The sequence below is a fragment of the Mesoplodon mirus genome, assembly GCF_964341445.2.
Source record: "Mesoplodon mirus genome assembly, chromosome: 1".
Classification (NCBI taxonomy): domain Eukaryota; kingdom Metazoa; phylum Chordata; class Mammalia; order Artiodactyla; family Ziphiidae; genus Mesoplodon; species Mesoplodon mirus.
Window position 1 is genome coordinate 120,065,407 of NC_138976.1, and position 7,862 is coordinate 120,073,268.

Below are 7,862 nucleotides of genomic sequence, written 5' to 3' on the forward strand. Positions count from 1 at the left end.
AGGGCAGTGTTCCAACCTCCCTCAGCCCCGCCCCCTCTCCGCAGGTTACCATGGACTACAGAGGCTGCATTCTGAGGCCAGGGCGTTCCGAGAATGCCAAGGGCAGACATGATGACCTTAAATGATTTCCTCTTGTGTCAGTGTTGGTAAACTTTAGGAGCTAGGAAATGGTCCACTTGACAGAAATGTTCAAATTTACTGGCATTTCATATATTCTCTGCTCTAACATTGTCCTGACTCTTTCTGTATATTCTTTACTTATGTTTTGGTTTTCCTTAATCAAAGTGTGTCTTTTAAATCTTTTCAAAGAAAATTCTTTGGACTTACTAAATCACCTGAATTTTATACGTTTTCTGTTGTATTAAGTTCCGCTCATATCTTTATTTATCTTTTCTCTATGTTCTCAGGGTTTATTGTTTTCATCTTCTGATGTCAATTAAAACACTTGGTTATTCATTTTAATAAATCTTTTTACTTATAAAGATTTGAACTTTTGAAGATTCCAGCTTACTTGTACGTGTCTAAGGGTCAGGTCCTCTCCATTGTTGCTGGCCTAAGGCTTAGTTCACCATACAGCAATGTATCTATTGACCTATTTTCCCCTCGACTTTCTGTGATTCCCTACATCTCACCTTTCTTTGCAGACAAGCCATTTGAAATACCCTTAACTTATTTCACAGCCAATAAGTCTTTGAAATAATGTGTATTTTTTAGAGAAATCTTCTTATATAATTAGGCAGAAAATCTGACCTGCCATAGTTTTCAAAACAGCATAATTTCACTCTTCTCAATGATTAATCTGTTGTATTACACAACCTTGGAGTAATTAGCTTTATCAATGACATGTCCTTGAAAAATGTTTTAGAGATCCTACCAGTCTTTGAAAACATCCTTGTGCCTTCTTTCAGTTCCAGTTTTATGTATATTTTCTGCCTTACACCCGATTATTCCTACATCTGATGGATGGCCTTGGGAATCTAATTCTGGTATTGATGGTTTTGGCTGATTGTCTCCCCTAGTAGCTGCTTTCTTCATTATTGTGTAAATTTAGATCATGAGCTCATGTTTAGCTAAACAGCTGACCTTGTAAGAGGCTTAGGTGTGAAGGCTCGTAAGTTTCAGCAGAAAGTCGGCAAAGATTTATTTGTGTCCCTCCAATGAGTGGCCCGCAAGGACGCCGTTTTCTACAAGTGTTGGTCCAAAACTCCCTCTAGAGGCAGGGGATTAAGACAGGGCTGATTTGCGGCCCCCGATCTGGGGCAGGGGCAGTGGGTGGGCTGTGACCCGGGCAGGAGCTTCTCCGCGTGTGTCCCAGGGACCCATCTGCCTGCGAACTTCGGTCACCTGGCAGGAAGCTACGATGCCCAGACCTATGCTTAGCTGTGCAGCGCGGTATACTGCACGGACACGTTCCACACACACTTCAAGTAAGAGGGCGGCCTGAGTGGAAAGGTGAGAGTTTGGGCAGCTGTGCAGACAAAGAAGGCGCCCTTTGGCCTGGGCCTAAAAGCTTGTGACACTCCACTGGGCCTGCCGGGCTCTGAGGGCCCTGCCCTGGGCACCCTGCTCCCCTGACCTTTGTTCAGTCACAGCAGAGATGGCCACACCCACTCCCTCAGTGAGGGCAGTGTTCCAACCTCCCTCAGCCCCGCCCCCTCTCCGCAGGTTACCATGGACTACAGAGGCTGCATTCTGAGGCCAGGGCGTTCCGAGAATGCCAAGGGCAGACATGATGACCTTAAATGATTTCCTCTTGTGTCAGTGTTGGTAAATTTTAGGAGCTAGGAAATGGTCCACTTGACAGAAATGTTCAAATTTACTGGCATTTCATATATTCTCTGCTCTAACATTGTCCTGACTCTTTCTGTATATTCTTTACTTATGTTTTGGTTTTCCTTAATCAAAGTGTGTCTTTTAAATCTTTTCAAAGAAAACTCTTTGGACTTACTAAATCACCTGAATTTTATACGTTTTCTGTTGTATTAAGTTCTGCTCATATCTTTATTTATCTTTTCTCTATGTTCTCAGGGTTTATTGTTTTCATCTTCTGATGTCAATTAAAACACTTGGTTATTCATTTTAATAAATCTTTTTACTTATAAAGATTTGAACTTTTGAAGATTCCAGCTTACTTGTACGTGTCTAAGGGTCAGGTCCTCTCCATTGTTGCTGGCCTAAGGCTTAGTTCACCATACAGCAATGTATATATTGACCTATTTTCCCCTCGACTTTCTGTGATTCCCTACATCTCACCTTTCTTTGCAGACAAGCCATTTGAAATACCCTTAACTTATTTCACAGCCAATAAGTCTTTGAAATAATGTGTATTTTTTAGAGAAATCTTCTTATATAATTAGGCAGAAAATCTGACCTGCCATAGTTTTCAAAACAGCATAATTTCACTCTTCTCAATGATTAATCTGTTGTATTACACAACCTTGGAGTAATTAGCTTTATCAATGACATGTCCTTGAAAAATGTTTTAGAGATCCTACCAGTCTTTGAAAACATCCTTGTGCCTTGTTTCAGTTCCAGGTTTATGGATATTTTCTGCCTTACACCCGATTATTCCTTCATCTGATGGATGGCCTTGGGAATCTAATTCTGGTGTTGATGGTTTTGGCTGATTGTCTCCCCTTGTAGCTGCTTTCTTCATTATTGTGTAAATTTAGATCATGAGCTCATGTTTAGCTAAACAGCTGACCTTGTAAGAGGCTTAGGTGTGAACGCTCCTAAGTTTCAGCAGAAAGTCGGCAAAGATTTATTTGTGTCCCTCCAATGAGTGGCCCGCAAGGACCCCGTTTTCTACAAGTGTTGGTCCAATACTCCCTCTAGAGGCAGGGGACTCAGACAGGGCTGCTTTGCGGCCCCCGATCTGGGGCAGGGGCAGTGGGTGGCCTGTGACCCGGGCAGGAGCCCCTCCGCGTGTGTCCCAGGGACCCATCTGCCTGCGAACTTCGATCACCTGGCAGGAAGCTACGATGCCCAGAACTATGCTTAGCTGTGCAGCGCGGTGCACTGCGCGGACACGTTCCACACACACTTCAAGTAAGTGGGCGGCCTGAGTGGAAAGGTGAGAGTTTGGGCAGCTGTGCAGACAAAGAAGGCGCCCTTTGGCCTGGGCCTAAAAGCTTGTGACACTCCACTGGGCCTGCCGGGCTCTGAGGGCCCTGCCCTGGGCCCCCTGCTCCCCTGCCCTTTGTTCAGTCACAGCAGAGATGGCCACACCCACTCCCTCAGTGAGAGCAGTGTTCCAACCTCCCTCAGCCCCGCCCCCTCTCCGCAGGCTACCATGGACTACAGAGGCTGCATTCTGAGGCCAGGGCGTTCCGAGAATGCCAAGGGCAGACATGATGACCTTAAATGATTTCCTCTTGTGTCAGTGTTGGTAAACTTTAGGAGCTAGGAAATGGTCCACTTGACAGAAATGTTCAAATTTACTGGCATTTCATATATTCTCTGCTCTAACATTGTCCTGACTCTTTCTGTATATTCTTTACTTATGTTTTTGTTTTCCTTAATCAAAGTGTGTCTTTTAAATCTTTTCAAAGAAGATTCTTTGGACTTACTAAATCACCTGAATTTTATACGTTTTCTGTTGTATTAAGTTCTGCTCATAACTTTATTTATCTTTTTTCTATGTTCTCAGGGTTTATTGTTTTCATCTTCTGATGTCAATTAAAACACTTGGTTATTCATTTTAATAAATCTTTTTACTTATAAAGATTTGAACTTTTGAAGATTCCAGCTTACTTGTACGTGTCTTAGGGTCAGGTCCTCTCCATTGTTGCTGGCCTAAGGCTTAGTTCACCATACAGCAATGTATATATTGACCTATTTTCCCCTCGACTTTCTGTGATTCCCTACATCTCACCTTTCTTTGCAGACAAGCCATTTGAAATACCCTTAACTTATTTCACAGCCAATAAGTCTTTGAAATAATGTGTATTTTTTAGAGAAATCTTCTTATATAATTAGGCAGAAAATCTGACCTGGCATAGTTTTCAAAACAGCATAATTTCACTCTTCTCAATGATTAATCTGTTGTATTACACAACCTTGGAGTATTTAGCTTTATCAATGGCATGTCCTTGAAAAATGTTTTAGAGATCCTACCAGTCTTTGAAAACATCCTTGTGCCTTGTTTCAGTTCCAGTTTTATGTATATTTTCTGCCTTGCACCCGATTATTCCTTCATCTGATGGATGGCCTTGGGAATCTAATTCTGGTATTGATGGTTTTGGCTGATTGTCTCCCCTTGTAGCTGCTTTCTTCATTATTGTGTAAATTTAGATCATGAGCTCATGTTTAGCTAAACAGCTGACCTTGTAAGAGGCTTAGGTGTGAACGCTCGTAAGTTTCAGCAGAAAGTCGGCAAAGATTTATTTGTGTCCCTCCAATGAGTGGCCCGCAAGGACGCCGTTTTCTACAAGTGTTGGTCCAAAACTCCCTCTAGAGGCAGGGGATAAAGACAGGGCTGATTTGCGGCCCCCGATCTGGGGCAGGGGCAGTGGGTGGGCTGTGACCCGGGCAGGAGCTTCTCCGCGTGTGTCCCAGGGACCCATCTGCCTGCGAACTTCGGTCACCTGGCAGGAAGCTACGATGCCCAGACCTATGCTTAGCTGTGCAGCGCGGTATACTGCACGGACACGTTCCACACACACTTCAAGTAAGAGGGCGGCCTGAGTGGAAAGGTGAGAGTTTGGGCAGCTGTGCAGACAAAGAAGGCGCCCTTTGGCCTGGGCCTAAAAGCTTGTGACACTCCACTGGGCCTGCCGGGCTCTGAGGGCCCTGCCCTGGGCCCCCTGCTCCCCTGCCCTTTGTTCAGTCACAGCAGAGATGGCCACACCCACTCCCTCAGTGAGGGCAGTGTTCCAACCTCCCTCAGCCCCGCCCCCTCTCCGCAGGTTACCATGGACTACAGAGGCTGCATTCTGAGGCCAGGGCGTTCCGAGAATGCCAAGGGCAGACATGATGACCTTAAATGATTTCCTCTTGTGTCAGTGTTGGTAAACTTTAGGAGCTAGGAAATGGTCCACTTGACAGAAATGTTCAAATTTACTGGCATTTCATATATTCTCTGCTCTAACATTGTCCTGACTCTTTCTGTATATTCTTTACTTATGTTTTGGTTTTCCTTAATCAAAGTGTGTCTTTTAAATCTTTTCAAAGAAAATTCTTTGGACTTACTAAATCACCTGAATTTTATACGTTTTCTGTTGTATTAAGTTCCGCTCATATCTTTATTTATCTTTTCTCTATGTTCTCAGGGTTTATTGTTTTCATCTTCTGATGTCAATTAAAACACTTGGTTATTCATTTTAATAAATCTTTTTACTTATAAAGATTTGAACTTTTGAAGATTCCAGCTTACTTGTACGTGTCTAAGGGTCAGGTCCTCTCCATTGTTGCTGGCCTAAGGCTTAGTTCACCATACAGCAATGTATCTATTGACCTATTTTCCCCTCGACTTTCTGTGATTCCCTACATCTCACCTTTCTTTGCAGACAAGCCATTTGAAATACCCTTAACTTATTTCACAGCCAATAAGTCTTTGAAATAATGTGTATTTTTTAGAGAAATCTTCTTATATAATTAGGCAGAAAATCTGACCTGCCATAGTTTTCAAAACAGCATAATTTCACTCTTCTCAATGATTAATCTGTTGTATTACACAACCTTGGAGTAATTAGCTTTATCAATGACATGTCCTTGAAAAATGTTTTAGAGATCCTACCAGTCTTTGAAAACATCCTTGTGCCTTCTTTCAGTTCCAGTTTTATGTATATTTTCTGCCTTACACCCGATTATTCCTACATCTGATGGATGGCCTTGGGAATCTAATTCTGGTATTGATGGTTTTGGCTGATTGTCTCCCCTAGTAGCTGCTTTCTTCATTATTGTGTAAATTTAGATCATGAGCTCATGTTTAGCTAAACAGCTGACCTTGTAAGAGGCTTAGGTGTGAAGGCTCGTAAGTTTCAGCAGAAAGTCGGCAAAGATTTATTTGTGTCCCTCCAATGAGTGGCCCGCAAGGACGCCGTTTTCTACAAGTGTTGGTCCAAAACTCCCTCTAGAGGCAGGGGATTAAGACAGGGCTGATTTGCGGCCCCCGATCTGGGGCAGGGGCAGTGGGTGGGCTGTGACCCGGGCAGGAGCTTCTCCGCGTGTGTCCCAGGGACCCATCTGCCTGCGAACTTCGGTCACCTGGCAGGAAGCTACGATGCCCAGACCTATGCTTAGCTGTGCAGCGCGGTATACTGCACGGACACGTTCCACACACACTTCAAGTAAGAGGGCGGCCTGAGTGGAAAGGTGAGAGTTTGGGCAGCTGTGCAGACAAAGAAGGCGCCCTTTGGCCTGGGCCTAAAAGCTTGTGACACTCCACTGGGCCTGCCGGGCTCTGAGGGCCCTGCCCTGGGCACCCTGCTCCCCTGACCTTTGTTCAGTCACAGCAGAGATGGCCACACCCACTCCCTCAGTGAGGGCAGTGTTCCAACCTCCCTCAGCCCCGCCCCCTCTCCGCAGGTTACCATGGACTACAGAGGCTGCATTCTGAGGCCAGGGCGTTCCGAGAATGCCAAGGGCAGACATGATGACCTTAAATGATTTCCTCTTGTGTCAGTGTTGGTAAATTTTAGGAGCTAGGAAATGGTCCACTTGACAGAAATGTTCAAATTTACTGGCATTTCATATATTCTCTGCTCTAACATTGTCCTGACTCTTTCTGTATATTCTTTACTTATGTTTTGGTTTTCCTTAATCAAAGTGTGTCTTTTAAATCTTTTCAAAGAAAACTCTTTGGACTTACTAAATCACCTGAATTTTATACGTTTTCTGTTGTATTAAGTTCTGCTCATATCTTTATTTATCTTTTCTCTATGTTCTCAGGGTTTATTGTTTTCATCTTCTGATGTCAATTAAAACACTTGGTTATTCATTTTAATAAATCTTTTTACTTATAAAGATTTGAACTTTTGAAGATTCCAGCTTACTTGTACGTGTCTAAGGGTCAGGTCCTCTCCATTGTTGCTGGCCTAAGGCTTAGTTCACCATACAGCAATGTATATATTGACCTATTTTCCCCTCGACTTTCTGTGATTCCCTACATCTCACCTTTCTTTGCAGACAAGCCATTTGAAATACCCTTAACTTATTTCACAGCCAATAAGTCTTTGAAATAATGTGTATTTTTTAGAGAAATCTTCTTATATAATTAGGCAGAAAATCTGACCTGCCATAGTTTTCAAAACAGCATAATTTCACTCTTCTCAATGATTAATCTGTTGTATTACACAACCTTGGAGTAATTAGCTTTATCAATGACATGTCCTTGAAAAATGTTTTAGAGATCCTACCAGTCTTTGAAAACATCCTTGTGCCTTGTTTCAGTTCCAGGTTTATGGATATTTTCTGCCTTACACCCGATTATTCCTTCATCTGATGGATGGCCTTGGGAATCTAATTCTGGTGTTGATGGTTTTGGCTGATTGTCTCCCCTTGTAGCTGCTTTCTTCATTATTGTGTAAATTTAGATCATGAGCTCATGTTTAGCTAAACAGCTGACCTTGTAAGAGGCTTAGGTGTGAACGCTCCTAAGTTTCAGCAGAAAGTCGGCAAAGATTTATTTGTGTCCCTCCAATGAGTGGCCCGCAAGGACCCCGTTTTCTACAAGTGTTGGTCCAATACTCCCTCTAGAGGCAGGGGACTCAGACAGGGCTGCTTTGCGGCCCCCGATCTGGGGCAGGGGCAGTGGGTGGCCTGTGACCCGGGCAGGAGCCCCTCCGCGTGTGTCCCAGGGACCCATCTGCCTGCGAACTTCGATCACCTGGCAGGAAGCTACGATGCCCAGAACTATGCTT